Raw genomic sequence first — 16,286 nt, 5'->3', positions numbered from 1 at the left:
GATTTCTCCGCGTTGCTCTTCGACTCAAAACGACGTCCCGAGTCACTTCGGCCTTGTGTCGAAGCCGTGTGGTCCTGCTCGTCTCTGGTTTGCGCTTCCTTCTCTGGGACCTTTTCGACCTTTGAGATGAACGGTTCCGTCATACTCTCCTCTTCTTGTAAGCGAGGCGCTGCCTCGCTTTCCGGGTGGGTTCCCTCCGGTGACGCCCCGTCCGCGCGGTCAGCCTTTGTCGCGAGGCCATAGAGTTGATCCGTCACTCCATCCCTCGGCGCTGCTTCGCTACCGCCAGGCGAGACCACGGGCAGCGCGCGGCAGAGCTCCTCGCGCGACTGCCTTGCCTGGGGGAGCCCTTTAACGTTGGGAGCGGCCCGGGCTCCTCCTAGCCGCTGCCCTTCTCGTTTCCCGTCCCGGCGGGCTTATTGCAGTCGGGACAATATCTCGCGCTATACCCTAGCTTGCCGCATTTGCCACACTGGAGCGGCTTCGTATAGTCCACCGCCCTCTTAGGTTTGGGGTTAAACTTCGCTCCCTGGGCCGTATGGCTGGCGCGGCCCTGGCTATCCTCAATGGGCGGGAGGGCCTTCGCCAACTCTTCCCTCAACAGGCGCGTGAGCAGCTCCTCCACTTGGCTCATCGGGCATGGAGATCGTTCTGGACTTCAGTTGCTCGCTTGCATAATTCTCGTATGTTCGAGCATTCCTTCCTCCGAATGTGTTGTTGGATTTCTGGCAGCAGATTCGAATAGGCCAACTCCATTACTTCCTCCGGAGGCATTGGGGGTTGGACTTTATTCATCATCGCTTGTATTTTGGTCAGGTAGATTCGTGCGGGCTCGTCGGGTCCTTGGTACCTCGCTTGTGCTTCCCTTTTCAAGCGTTGTTGCTGCTGTATACTCGTGCCGAACCATTCTTGAGCATCGCGGATGAAGTCTCCGTACGAAGTCCAATCTCTGTTATTATTTAGGTACCATGTTTGCGCTGCTCCCGTGAATAAATCCGCTAGCCCATTTAACGTTTCGTCCTCAGTCAGCCCCGCTGATATCCTTTGTGCCTCGAGTTTTTCAAGAAATACGTCGATGCTCTGCTGATCCTCCCCCGAGAATTTATTTCGCCAGCCTCGGACTATTCTGCCGACGTCTTTTGGGAAAGCAAAACTGGCCGTCGCGTTGTGTGGAAAATAGTTTGTTTGTCCGACGGCGCGATCAGCTGAGGAGTCGTTAGTCCTCTGCTGTCCACTTCCTCCTGAGGGCGGAACTGGGGGGCGCTCGTTGGGCCATCGAGCGCCCGGCGTTGGGTTCGCCCGGAGGGGAGTGCTACCCGGCAGGGCGGAATCGTAGTGGAGCGTGAAGGTGTCCGCGAAGTTTACTGATTTCGCCGGCGCTTGTGGGTTGTGACTACTTTCCTTGCCTGTTTCTATCATATCATCGAGGTCATTTTCCAGTACGCCTATTCGATGTACAGCTCTATTCAATTGTCTGCTTCTATAGCTTGTGTAGCGCATATTGATTGGCACATTGCTGCTACTGACGATGTATTTTCCATCGCTCGCGTTAGCGCTTTTTCCAAATAGTCTGTGCGTTCTTTATATTTGGCGAATAGGCTTAGCAACTCGGGTAGCGTTTGCTGTAGGTTTTGGTCGAAGTCAGTGAGCTGTGATGTTTGCGCGTTTGGGCGAGTGGGCTTTTCGCCTTCCTCGCCCCGCGCATTCTTTGCTGCTGCGTTTTGCATTGCTGCTCCTGTTGTGAGGCTTAATTTTGTGTTGACTTCGTCGTCGGTCATAAGCCTGTACAGAGGCTGGCTGCTTGCTTCTGCTGCTTGCGTTTTTTCTAGTGCTGTGCACTCTTGCTCTATGTATTTGGTTCGGAGAGCTATTCTTCTTATCGTGTCCGATGTCTTCTTTGCTGTTTTCGTTATATCGAAATCGGTGGCTGTGTAGTCCCCCATCAACCAGTTTTTTAACCTTTCTTCCTGGTCGGTGCGCTCTCCCGTCTGTTTGAGCTCTAGGTGATTGAGCGTTCGCTCAAGCTCTGGGTGGGACATACCTTCGATGAAGGTTTCGATTTCCGATGCTGTGTCGTCGAGGTTGGACATTTTGATTACGAAACTCTTTTTCAACAGGGAGACAAGGACGCGTGTTTGTTTCTCTGTTTTCGGGTTTCGTTTGTTGTGCGCACGTGTATTTGCTTTTTTTTTTTGGTAATGTATGGCTGGTCGTTTTCTACTTGTCGGAATGACTTCGACAATACTAGCTATTTTGTTGACTGGCTGATTTATTTGCGCGCGACTCGTAGGCGCGCCTTACTACGCTTTTTGTTAATAATTGTCCTACCTATTAATTTCGTCAGCTATTTGCTGGCGAAATTATTGTTAGTTTCTTGGGCGCGCTGTTTTATACAAGCTCGTCGCTGGGCGGTTGAGTGAGAAAAAGGAAAACAGCAATAGAAGGAGGTAATATTTGAGTGAAATTCGTAGGATTGTGTCTCCGTACGTTATGTTTTGTGAGTTTGACCTTGGCCGATGTTTACATCGGCCTAAGCCTAGCTCTATCAAATTCTCGAAATTCAATGCTTTTGTTTCACTCGTGACCGCACTTTGTCCTGCCTGCTCGGTGTTATTATTATGTACTCTCGGCCTTACAAGAGTTGCGCAATCTTTGTTTCCGATCAGGCTGGAATTTCTTTGGCGAACTTGTATTTTCGAGTCGCGCGTTCTCTAGCTGTACACGTGCGCTCTTACAATTTTTGTTCGACCTATCTATATCTTTCTCTCTCGGGTCGTAAAAGGAACGTGAGTGTTTTAATGGAGGTTTCACTCCTTACTCTTACCACTAGTTGGGCGCCACTGTAACGGGTGATTTGAAAGAAATAACTGTACGTCGATTGTCGAAAGAATCAGTATCTTTATTTTCGCCCGTCACTTCGAGTATACATTTGCAATATCGCGGCCGAGAGGTTTTGCCGAGTGTTACACGCACGCGGCGAGAGAGAGAAAGAAGACGCACTATCTATTCGCACTTCCCGCCCGCACGCATTTACAATTGAAGTCGGGGACTTACGTTACAGGAAACTGTCGCTGAAAGTCGATCAACACTGGTGGCGTGTTCGAATCGCGTTGTCTCCTGCAGCTTCTTGACGGGGGATCTCTCAATCGGAACTTTCGCCGCCCGGATCTGCAGTTGCCCGCGACCCTCGGCTATTGCCTCAGATCGCTCTGGGCAACTGATAGTGAGCAGCGAACAACCTTTGTCTGAGAGATGCTCCCCAGGAGATCTTTATGCTATTGGATCCTCGTACGCTGTCGGCTAGGCCGTCTCTCGAACCACGCTGGTCTAGTTACTTCGCACTTCCGTTTGCGTTGTCCGCAGGTCCGGACTTGACTAACTCCTCATACCTTCCTGTTCGTTGACGCGCGCGCGCCGGCCGGCGGCCAGATCGCTCTCTTTCCCCTTCCTATAATTTCAAATGTTCCGCTGTACGCGCGCCTGACTCGTGCTAGTCGGCGCTCTAATCTCTCTCCTCTCTCTCGCTCCTTCGCTCATTCGCCTCGCGGGCGTTTCTCCTCCCCGGGTTTGTTTCCGCGGCCCGGCTCTTACGCAGCTCCACGCGATAGGGGCGCTTAGGTCGCACTTCTAACGAGCGACACTCGTTACAATAATCTACAACAAAACACTTTTAACAAAGTAAAAAGTTGCATGAATGGTTTCTTTTGAAATACATTATTTTATTATTTTATTTCATTTATTATTAATCTTATTTCAATACCATAAAAATGTCTACCAAGTAATAAATTACTTTAATGATTTAGCTCTATTAATTTTTTGTACTTTAACATTATTTTTTTCAGTTTGACTTCAAGTTTTAATAACTGGTTGTATAGAATTTGTTTCAATATTGTTTTTAAAATTTTGAAAGTAGTGAAATCTATCTAAAAACGGCCCGACTGCTGTAAATTACTTTTAGAGGCTTTACATAACTTATTAAATAGTAAGTTTACTTTATAGCATAGCAATTATTACATTAAAATAAATAATCTACTGTTCACAATCATTATACAAAATTGAATATAGTATCACAATTATGACAATTACAATTTTGAAATACGTATAGAGTTTCGGAAGTAATGATAGACTTAAAATAATAGTACAATGTTATAAGTAATTTATACGTTAAATGCTAGTCATGAAAAATTTATATAAATTTTAGATAACTTTCATTCTTGCCGGGCCTCTAAAGAAATATATTAATGAATAAATAATAACTATATTATAGGTCAATGTCTATTTTTAGACACTTTAACTTGTTCTAAAAATATTATATAAATATCTTTTGAGCCTTTAGGCCATGGTTTTTTAACGATAGTAGAATTTGAAACATGAAACCAGTTAGTATGTTCGCGTAGTACATTGAAATACTCTCCATACTCAAAATTTCGTCCTGAATAAAAAATGTCATTTATTACTCTAAAACATTTTTTATCGATAGAAAGTTTCGTCTTTGGTACTTCATTAATCTTAAATCCAGTTAATTTATTTTTATCTCAAAACAGTGATAATTTAACTATCAAAATCTTTTCAGAATCAATACGTAGAGATACTTTTTTTGTTTTTCGTATTTACAATTATTATGACAATGTTCTTGAATATCCCGCTAAACATTAATATTTTCATCAAAAATTTGCTGCAATGTACATGTTACAATACTTTCTAAATTTAAGAACAAAGTTAAAATATAATTACGTGTTGTAATAGGATCAGGTCTAAAATCACATCCCGGGCATCTTGTCCCAATTATGATTTCATGTTCTGTAAGTTTTCCTATTATTTCAAACTTCGTACATATATCTGACAAATAATCTGCAGCATCTTTTTGAATAAATAATGAATATTTCTCAGTATCAAGAAAATTTGAAAGCGTTACTAAATCAATCGAAGTTTTGTTAACATATTTGTTGAATATTTGTAAAAGTATATCTTGATGCTTATATTCAAGCAAACTTTTTCTGATTAAATGAAAATGAAATAAACTATGTACGCACGATTTAGCGTAAGATAAGCTATTTTTGCGAAGTATCGGTTGAATGAAATCATTCAATGGACGTTCAAAAATATTATTATTATTATCAGCTTGAATCTACAGTGTATAACGTGAAACAGACCATATACTATCAAATATTTTGTTATTTTTATATATATCGTTATGTGGTATATTATTATAAATGTCAAGATCTGAGCGATATTGTTTTCTTAATCTATTATATTCTCTTATAACTGATTCATCAGCTTTTATACTAGAAGGATCAAAATTAATTAAATGCAATTTTTATAATTTAGTAATTCTAGATAATGTTACATAAGTTTGACCACAAGTAAAAATGTTGTTTCCTGCTTCTACAACAGCATTGTCCAAACTTAAACCTTGACTTTTATGGATAGTGATAGCATAACTCAGGCAGAAAGGAAATTGTTGTCTTGTAATATATATCTGTTCCATTATTTGGAATTGATATTCTAATCGTTTGATACAATATTCTTGTTGATTTGACTGAAGTTTAATGGTAACGCTGTCTATACCGGTTTTTCCTTTGCTTACTGCAACGACTGTTGCTATAGTGCCATTAACTAATCCAATAGACACATCGATATTTCTTCGTATCATAATTTTGCAGTCTATTTTGATTATAATAACTCGAGAAATACCACATGCATTGTCATCGTCATCATTTAAGATTTTCAAAACGCGTTTTTCTAATTTCTTCGGGCATTTATAACAATCATTAGCAAACAGCTTTATCTCTTCCGACTCAAGTTTATTCAATATGGTATTATTAAGTATTGTACACATATCTTTAGTCGGCATGAGACAAACTATATTGCTTGGTAAATTATTGAAATATTCATATAATTCGTGAAGAGAGACTGAAGGAGTATTAGTTGAAAAATGAATCTTTCTTTTTTGTAAAGCTTCTGTATCAGAATTGGTTAAATAACCTAATCTTATTCTTGTCAGAATGTCTAAATAAATGTTATCGTTTTTCTGTCTCATATTTATAGTGAGTTCGTCGTAATTGAACAATGTCCATAAATTAAAAGACATTATGCCTTTAATATATTTATCAATTTGTGATCTAGTCACTGCAACGAATGGAAAATCTTCCCGTACAGGTGGTAGTTGAAGTAAATCACCAAATACTACAATATGTATCTTACCAAACCATCCGTCTTCTTTGTCTGATGTACAAAATATTTCTGCAAGTCGTAAATGAATATACATGAGCGTTATATTTTATATCATGGAAATTTCATCAATGATGATAAAATCAACATCTTTTAAACTTTGCCGTATTCTTTTCAGCGAATTATCTGATAAAGGTTTATATTTTGCCGTGCCTCCTTGCTCTACAGGTAATTGCAACAATCTATGGATTGTAAGTCCCTGAATATTATATGCTGCAATACCAATCGGAGCAACCACAGCAGTATTTTTATTTCTCTTTACTTTGTTCCATAAAACCAAATTTTCAATCACGTAACTTTTACCCGTACCTCCAAATCCGCTTACAAACATTCTTAATACTTTATTGCTAGATATTGTACAAGTAATTGTATTGAATATTCGTAATTGATCAATATTGAAATTTGTAATAGATTGTTCTATGTCAATTTCGTTTTTGTTTTCCGTAACTTTTTCAATTAAATCTTGAACATCTTTAATAACTTGGATTGCATCAAGAGGATCAGCATTATTCAGATGTTCTGATTGTAGGGTTAAGGTCTTAGCCAATTCCTGTTGCTCGATTAATTTACTGGCCTCATCCATAGAATTTTGAATCATTTGCAATTTATCATGATATTGAAGTGCTGCAGATAAATCATCTTTTATTTCAATAAAAGCATTATAATATGTATCTTGATTCGCTTTTAGTTTCTCAGTTTTTCTCCACGATTTAAATAATATAAGTATGGAAAAATAATACGCTTCAGGTTACGTTTGAGGATTGTACTTCATATGAAGAATTAAATGAGCTCGTTTCCTTCTTTTGCAATATAAGTTTTCACCCATCTTGTAATATTCAGCTTTATGAATTGGCTTTTTTTTCCATATATCGAAAAACCTCGTAAAATCGTATAAACACATAGTTTCTAATTCTTTAGGGCGCTTTGGATAATATGTATCCACTAAATTATTCAAAATACAAAAGATTTCAGTTGAATCTGCAGGTAATTGCTTCACTTCATTGTATGATTTTAATTTTCTCTTTTTCTGAAAACCAACATCGACCTATAGAAAAGTAGTATTTGGATCAGTTTCATGAAGTGGGTGAGCCAATAAAGTATCGACAGCTTCAATAGCTCCACATTCTCTAAGTCCGCGCGTACCAATGGTCCAAAGTCTAATACAAAGAGACTTATTTAATGCTATTTCAGAAAGATCAAGATTACTTTTTTCACCTTTTGTTCCATAACATGTAACGTAATGCGTCAGAAGATATGTAGATTCACCAATAAATTAAGCATCGGTGTTTCCTTCCCATGAAACTATTATGGCAGGAGTGTAATCATTTGTATACCGTTCATTAAAATCTCGAGGTAAATCATAAAGCCTACTATTATTTTTCAACTTCCTGCGATTTGTTATAGCCGTAATAACAGTATGTAAAATAAAATCTTTTGTTACGTTTCGAGAAAATTCGAAACGACAAGCGCTTATAAAACCACTACATGTTTTTCTTTTACGCATACAAAGTCATTATGTTTATGTTGTTGATATTCCATAACTTTACGATGTATATCAGGAGATGTATATTTATTCGGTATGCGACACGTAATATATTGCAATATAAATTTTTTTACATCTTCATTCGAAGATATACCATATATTGGAGCATCTTTTATCCAGAAAATACAATGAAAATGAGGCAATTCTCGATTTTGATATTCACGAACATAATAATAGTGATCAATTGTTTCTATAGGTTTTGCATCAGAATGAAAATAAGCCATCATAGCTTTAAATTTTTTTTCAATGAAAATTGCAGCTGGAACAGGATAGTCAACGATAAGTTGACTATTAGATCTATTATCGTTATCTAATGATTGATAATCTCGTATAAATTCACCTAAATCTGGCCAGTTCCATTCTGCCGGACTCAACGTTACGAAAAATGTAACAGGGCCATATTCTTGCGCCATATAGTTCAGTTCTCGTCTTGGTCTTCGCCAATATGCTTCAGTTCCTCTTATACCAGAAAATATTGAATAAAGATTTGATTCCAAACCATTGTCATTTAATTGTTGTATATAATTTCCGGCAGTATATTTGTGACGTGTATCTAACACATGTAGCATGTGATAAATTCCTGCATTAAGGCTTCTCATATAGTTATCATGTAAGTAATAAAAAAGTAATTGTTTACTTTCTCTAAATTGTGAATGTTTAGAAGTTAACATATGTTTAATAAAATCAGATTCTTTTAATTTGATTTCTCTGGGAACACGTTGGCCACATTCACCATAAGGAAAAATATCTGGAAAACATTTCAAATCCAAATCTTTCTCGTGATAAACCAGAGGAGTTTCATAAACTTTTTTCATCTGATACAATTTAGTATCCGATTCATTAGGTTTTTGTACATGCAAAGCATTTATCGTATATTCATCATAAAATGTGTCCGATTGCGATTTTGCTGTTAACGAAGCTTCTCTGTAAGGTAATTTAGAATCCTCAATTTCAGTATTAACTTCATTGACTTGATTAGAATTGTTATAATCAGAATTTTCTATATACTCTAAATCTGTATCTTTGAGCGTGTTCAATATATCGCATGGTTGAATAGGAACAGTGATTTTGGAATAAATTGGATTATTTTCTTTTAGCGATTTTAGAGCTTTCCATACTTTTTCTACATCAACGTATTCTTCCTAAATAATTTTACCTTTAGTAGGAATACTTCTGACTAATATATGGTCAGTGTTCAATGGATCAGTTTCTTTACACAATTTTTTTAGTGTTTCTTCCAAAGGTATAGTAAAGGTAAATGAAATACTTTCTCCACAAGTTTGTCATGGCGCGCGTAATGAGGTATATTTTTTTCATAACAGTACCTTTTTTTTGTATAACCTGAAATGCTTTTGCACGCTGAATTAAAATTTTTTCATACATATTCAAACATTTTAATTCATCCGGAATAGGTTTAAACCACAGATTATTTAGAAGACATGTTGAAGGTTGTAACGGGGTTGCTTACCGTTTAATTATTTTTATTAAGACGATCGCGTAAATACGTTCGCAATCACCTATATCAAATAAGAAAGTCGGAGAGCAAGAGGGAACGGGTGTCAGTCAATCGACAAATCTACAGATCTACAGGAGTGGAATCAATACGGAATAAACACGTCGAAAGTACTTGTTAACATCACGAACGAAAACTCTTTATTATCTTTCAAATGCTACACTTGAATTGGCCCGCGTGTGTATGTTTACATCGGCGCTCGCTCGACAACAACATGCAGTGTCGGGACGCTCGCTGCTCTTTGTCTGTGGAGCTATTACATGCACGCTTCGCATCGAATACGGAAGATTATTTAACATGCATGCAATCGCGGTCGCGAGATTAAGTTGGCCAGCTTACCTTTACTTTGCAGACGCACGAAGACGAAGGGAACAATTCGCACTGCGGGAAAGTCTGATTGTTCTTTTTGTCGCGGATCGCGAATTCGCGCGCACGTGGTTTCGCCTTCGATGGCGAAATCTCACACACACACTCTTGATGCCGTAGCTAACAATGCTGCTTTTTCGGCTGGCTCAGGTCTGCACGCCGTGTAGCTCGGTGACAATTGTCCTGAACTCTGGTACACGTATCGGCAATTGGTTCACGAACCTCGACTTTTCTGGCTTCCGCACCGATAGCTGGTTCTCCACTGGTTCGTTTTCAATCGCGCGCATTCCGTCTGCTCGCGTGCCGCATTCCGTCGTTACATTTTTCGTCTACCGGTAAGTGCTGCCCCCGCAGGCAGCCACTAGGTTAGGCAATTAGCGCTAATTTGACGTTTACCGTCACAAGGTATAGTATTATTTTTAAACTTTCTTAAACAATTCTTGCAAACCTTACCATTATTAAATATTTCCATTGATTTATTATTTTCATAATATTGGATTAATTTCTGCCAAGCACTAGTTGCAATTTCTAGTAATTCAAATGCAATCTTTGGTTCGTAATTTTTAACTGGTACTAGACTTTTTTCATAACATAATCGTTCACAGGAAACATACGCATTCATAGGAAGATCTTCTAAAATTTTGTAATAAATTTTGACACCCTCATCAAGTTTCTGTAAAATTTCATTTTCATTCAAAGAAATGTCATCGGTATTTTGGCATGGAAAAACTAAGGCCGATGAATTTTTTGATATGATGTCATTCAATTTGTCTAAATCACCATTATTTAAAGCTTCATTTACCTGTCCAATATTGTTGTAACACTTTTGCAACGCATAAATTATATCTCTAATTATGCATAAAAAAGGAAAATGGCAAGCTACAGAGCGAAGTTTTAAAAATATTGAACTGCATAAGAAAATTCCTATATGACACACAATAGGATGACCGAGTTTCTTAGAATGACCAGATTCAAAACTGCATACGTCAATATTTTTCAAAAAATCATAAGCGTTAGCATAACTCAACTCGATTAATTTTTCTAAACGAACTTTTATTTCTATTATAGTATGGATATCAGGCAATTTACAATACTGATTACATAACCAACTTTTTAGGTTTTTTGCACCCTTAAGTAATGGCATGATATTTGTTGACTGTCCATTTTCATTCATCACTATAACATTTATTTTATTTGAATCAGTCACAAGTAATCCCTTACCAAAATCATAAATTGCATCGAAAAAGTATGATTCTGATTTGGAAGTATGCATCGACGTTCCACACAAAGCTGAGATAACATTGTTAATGGTATCGTTAGTAATACTCATATCCCCTAATCGATTTAAACCGACACTCGCTTTATTTTTTAAGGTTTTCAATTTGTATTTGGCTTCTGATATAATCCTATCTCTTGCAGCGATCACTCGGGTAACTATGTGTTCAGCTCTAATTCTAGCTTCGATCGTGGAATTTACGTGCATAAAAGGCATAATTTTTTGTACACAGTTATTTTTCAGCTGAATAAGTTTTCGCATATTGAGCTTAATATTTATTACGAAATATTTTTTCTTTATCTTTAAAGCGTATTTATGTTTAGCATTTATCAGTAATTTTTCTCGATTCAGATTGTAATTATCCTTTCGATCTATTAATATTTTACTTTTATTTGTAACATAATAATTCTTGTTATATGCGATGCGTTTATCTTTATATTTTTTAAATATTGCTTGTCATATTCTACTAGCTTATCTCTCTTCTTTGTATAATATTTTTTATTATATGCACTTATTTTTTCTTTATTTTTTCTAGAATAATTTTGCTTTTGTGCATTTATTTTTTCTTTATTCTTTCTATAATAATTGTGCTTTTGTGCAATTATTTTTTCTTTATTTTTTCTATAATAATTTTTAGGACTGTATTCATGTTGAGATGAATATTTTTTTATTTCAGTAATTATTTTAACTTTTTTTGATGGCATGGTCAATGACTCTCCATTGTGATGTTCGTATCACTTATAAATAAAAATAATTCGAACTCTCGTAATCTAGCTAATGAGTAAGAATTTGTTTCCGATGATTTTACTCTAATTGTCAAGAAAATAGATAAATGAAACAAATATAATAAATAAGTAAATCAAATATACATAAGTAATTGCAATATATCGAGGAAAGTCAGACAATGCCCTAGTTTCTTATGGTGCGAATTGTCCCATAAGCAGAGCTAAAGTCTTTCTTTGATAGGATATAATTCGGCCCAAGTTTCTTATAGCGCGAGATGTTCTATAAGTCGAGCTCAAATTATAAGGAAAGGTTAGTCTTGCTTAGTAAATCACAATGAGAGAAAGAACTTAGGTGTTAATCCAAGTTTATTCAGACTCATGCGCTCACTTTGCAAGGCTAGAAGTGAATGAATCTAGCCTGTGCAAAGGTGGGCCTATTTATACATAGATTTTCCCGCTTATTATTGCAGGAAAGATTTCATCGAAAATTCGAGAGACATTCGCGAATTTTGAGAAATGATTTTTCTTAATTTACAAGTAAATAACCATTAATATTAAGTTTTTAACACATGTAAATTTTACAGAATTAGTTATTTGTTGATTTTATACAATATACAATTATCGCCAATAATGTCGTCAAAAGTTATTAACTAATAAAGTTAATTAACGTGATATTACATTATTTACAATAGAAAATTATTAAAATTTCATATAACTTTATAGTTAATTAATTTTGGAAGTATTTTCCAAAATTAATTATTTAAATTAATTAATAACATTTGAATTATGACTAATTTTTCATATTTGTAACGGTTTTCTTCTAATCTTAATATGCGATTATTAGATTAATTATCTAAGATTTCTAAATCATAAAATTGTCATTATCAAGTATTAACTTAATATTTTCGTTCTATATATAGCTTATTGTTTAAATAAATTATTAATTGTTTATTTATTAATAACAGTTGTTATTTAGCTGTTATTAATGAAACCAATTCTTACTCATGTTTTATGCTTATTCATTTTACATATAAATTATTTATATTTTTCTAATATTTCATATGTTAATAAATAAATTAGCTTTACATATTGATATTCATTATTAATTTATGATTGAATGAGATATTGTGAATCTGCATGTTAAAATCTATATAATGGATACTTTGTTATATTCAAATTATCTATAATTAACATATTTTTCTCAACATTATGGATCATTATATCTATGTCTATTATTTGTAACGTCACGCTGTTTATTTTGATTCGACTCTTATTTGTATACAGTCGCGTAAACAGTGAGGTAGCGCCGCTTAATGTATTGTTTTGACTAACAGATAAATACGTTAGACTAGTTGCAGTCATTTAATAATTTAATAAATAGCTCATATATAGGACCGTTACACCATTTATTGTATCTAATTTTCTTTTAATCGATCGACTTTGAAATACAGTTTTATCACCTGAACCTAAAAAAAATGTTTTGTTAATAAAAACATATTTTTCTGTATTTTTTACTGGTGAGTTCATAGTATTATTTATGTCGGTTGAAATCATGACGTCAGACAATGTACGTTTTCGCTGAGTAGATAAACTAGAGGGGCATCAACTCAGAGGGGTACTAGCTCACTGACTTGAAGCGTGTGAGTTGAGGTGTGTGCATGTTCACCTCACCCCCCCCCCCCCTCCCGATCGGCCTGTGCGCTGTCGACTCACCTCCCCCCCCTCCTACTGAGTTATACCGATGCGTTCTACGCACTCCCCCCTCCCCTACTAAGTTGATCTGATGTGGCGTGCGTTCTTCCCCCTCTCCTACTGATTTGATTCCTATGCGCGCATCACCTCCTCCCCGTCCTCCTACTGAGTTATACCGGTGCGTTCTACGCACTCCCCCTCCCCTACTGAGTTGATCTGATGTGGCTTGATCTGATGTGGTGTGCGCGTTCTCTGCAACATTTCCCCCTCTCCCACTGATTTGATTCCTATGCGCGCATCACCTCCTCCCCCTCCTCCTACTGAGTTATACCAGTGCGTTCTACGCACTCCCCCCCTCCCCTACTGAGTTGATCTGATGTGGCTTGATCTGATGTGGCGTGCGCGTTCTCTGCAGCACTTCCCCCTCTCCCACTGATTTGATTTCCTATGCACTGCGCGCGCGCGCGCGCGTTCTGTGTTTCGCGTTTTGATTTTCTTATTGTGTGTGTGTGTGTGTGTGTGTGTGTGTGCGCGCGTGTGCGCGCGTGTGTTAAAAATTTTTAGATTTATCTGAAAAAAAACGGACGGATCGGGGGATCGAACGCGCGTCCTCCGGATCCGCAGGCCGATGCTCTACCGCTAGAGCTACAGCCACTGTTACCACGGGCAATACCGTATTGTGTATACTGGCTACACACGCGATTGATATGTGGGGGGGGGGCGGCGGCGCCGGCGGCTGCTGCTGCTGCTGGGGAGGGCCCAAGCGCTAATACATACAAATGATAATAAAGTTTAATAAATATACTAATTATAATAAATATTATACATAAATATTTATTATAATTGGTATATAACGAATAATAATTTTTTTATGTTCGATGTGTGCGCGCGGGCGCGCGCGCGCGTGTGTGTGTGTGTGTGTGTCTGATCGGTGAAATAAAAAAGACATATTATTAATAATTATTTATTATATAAAAAAAATACAAGAAAATATTAAAAAATGTACAAAAAAATACAAAAAAAATATAAAAAATGTACAAAAATTTATAAAAAAAACCTATGCTTAGTTATCGTCACCATCATCATCGTCGTCGTCGTCTTCGTCGTCTTCGTCGTCGTCGTGATCAGCGGGAAATAACTTGGCAACTTTATAGCGCGGGGCGCCGTCGACCGTTTCGTCCATGACGCACAGGCGCTTTTTCCCCGTGATGTGGAAATCCTGCATGAGCGCCGTTACAGGCGATCTCGCAGGTCTACTCAAGGGACCTGGCGACGGCGATCTAGAAGGCTGGCGCACAGCGGGGGAACCTTCGGGACTGCACGACCTCGATGTAAATAATCTGCGCACCATGTGTCTGACCGGCCCATTTCGATCTACGTGCCGCCTGCTGCCGCGCTGCGGTGGTGATTCCACCCACTGCGGTTGCCGACTGCAGCGACCAGCGGCGCAGTATACGCACTCCCAGCCCTCGCATACTGGCATGTTGTTGTTGTCGTCGACCTGCAACTAAAAAATGAAAAAAACTTTGAACATACTACCGCCGATTAGAAAAAAAAGAAAAGAGAAAAAAATCATACCTGTTCTCGTTGGCGGCAGGGCGTCTCTTGTATCTCTGGTGAAACTAAGTTCACCAAGAGCGGCTGCTGTGGCGTTGTGATGTCGATGATCACAGGTGCTGCTCGAGGCGTCACCAGGTCGACGTGTGTCACGTGTCGTGATGATGGTGGTGGTGGTGATCGACGCGCGACAATCACCTCGCAGACCATCTCCACGTCGTCGTCGTCATCGTCATCAGACCTGCAAAAAAAAGATTCTTTAATTGAAAAAAATTAATTCATATATCTATTTATATATAACAATATTCAACTTACACATTCACCGTTGGTAGCAATCGCAAGCTTGGAGACGGTGGCAGTGATTCAAGTGGCGACCGATGCCTGCTGTAATAGGAAACACATGTATAATAAAACTATGAGAGTAACAGCGATAACGACTACGACGACGAAAACCAGACATCGTAAAAAAAACGCGATCCAAAAACAAAACAAGAAATTCTAACTACGTGAGAGAAAGGGACATTAAATTTAAAATTGGAAATACTCTCTCTCATATACACACGTACATACATATTATATAACGAATAATACAATATTATTCAATGAAAAAAAAAGAACAGAACCTCTTTTTCTAATGTAAAGAACATATATGCTCTTATTATTATAAAAAATTTATGTATAACTAATACCATTATATTGATAAATTAATAAAATTTAAATATAATTGTGTTATAAGTATAATGGTATTAATTATATATAAAATTTTATAATAATAAGAACATATCTATTTACATTTTAATGATTTTGTTCTTTATATTATAAAAAACAGAATGAGAGAGAGTAAAAGAGAATGAAAAAAAATGATACTTACAATAATATCGTTGGTGGAGGTGTCAGCGGCATCCGTATTGTTGCCGCTTCGTGGATGTCGTCGCCGTTCCTCCTCGGCGAAGGTGTTCGCGGCTCCTCAACGACGACTTCGTCCACCGCTGCTTCTTGTACCGGTAAATCAATCAATCCGAAGACTTCATCTTCGGAAAGATCTATGTCCTCGCCCAACGCCTCGATTGCTTCATTCAGTGCGTCTTGCCACGGCACATTGTCCGGCGAAAACAATTGTTCCAACAATTCATCACTCACTGCTTTATCGTTTTCACGCTGCATTTTTCTTCACTGAACTTAACTTCACGACAAAAAAAATCACAATGACGTATCGTTGCAAGGCGTTCGAATTTTATTCATTTTTGAAACACTTGCCGCGTTTTGGTCATTGGTCGAAGATTTGGGAGTAGGGACGCGAGACTACGCGATAGCACTGATTTTGTCGCGCGCATAAGACGATCATAATTAGTGGTGGGAGTAGCTAAAGAAAATGTGATTAGT

Source organism: Phymastichus coffea, unplaced genomic scaffold, assembly GCF_024137745.1.
Source record: "Phymastichus coffea isolate CEN01 unplaced genomic scaffold, Cenicafe_Pcof_1.1 PCOF00029, whole genome shotgun sequence".
NCBI lineage: Eukaryota > Metazoa > Arthropoda > Insecta > Hymenoptera > Eulophidae > Phymastichus > Phymastichus coffea.
This window is presented reverse-complemented; position numbering follows the sequence as displayed.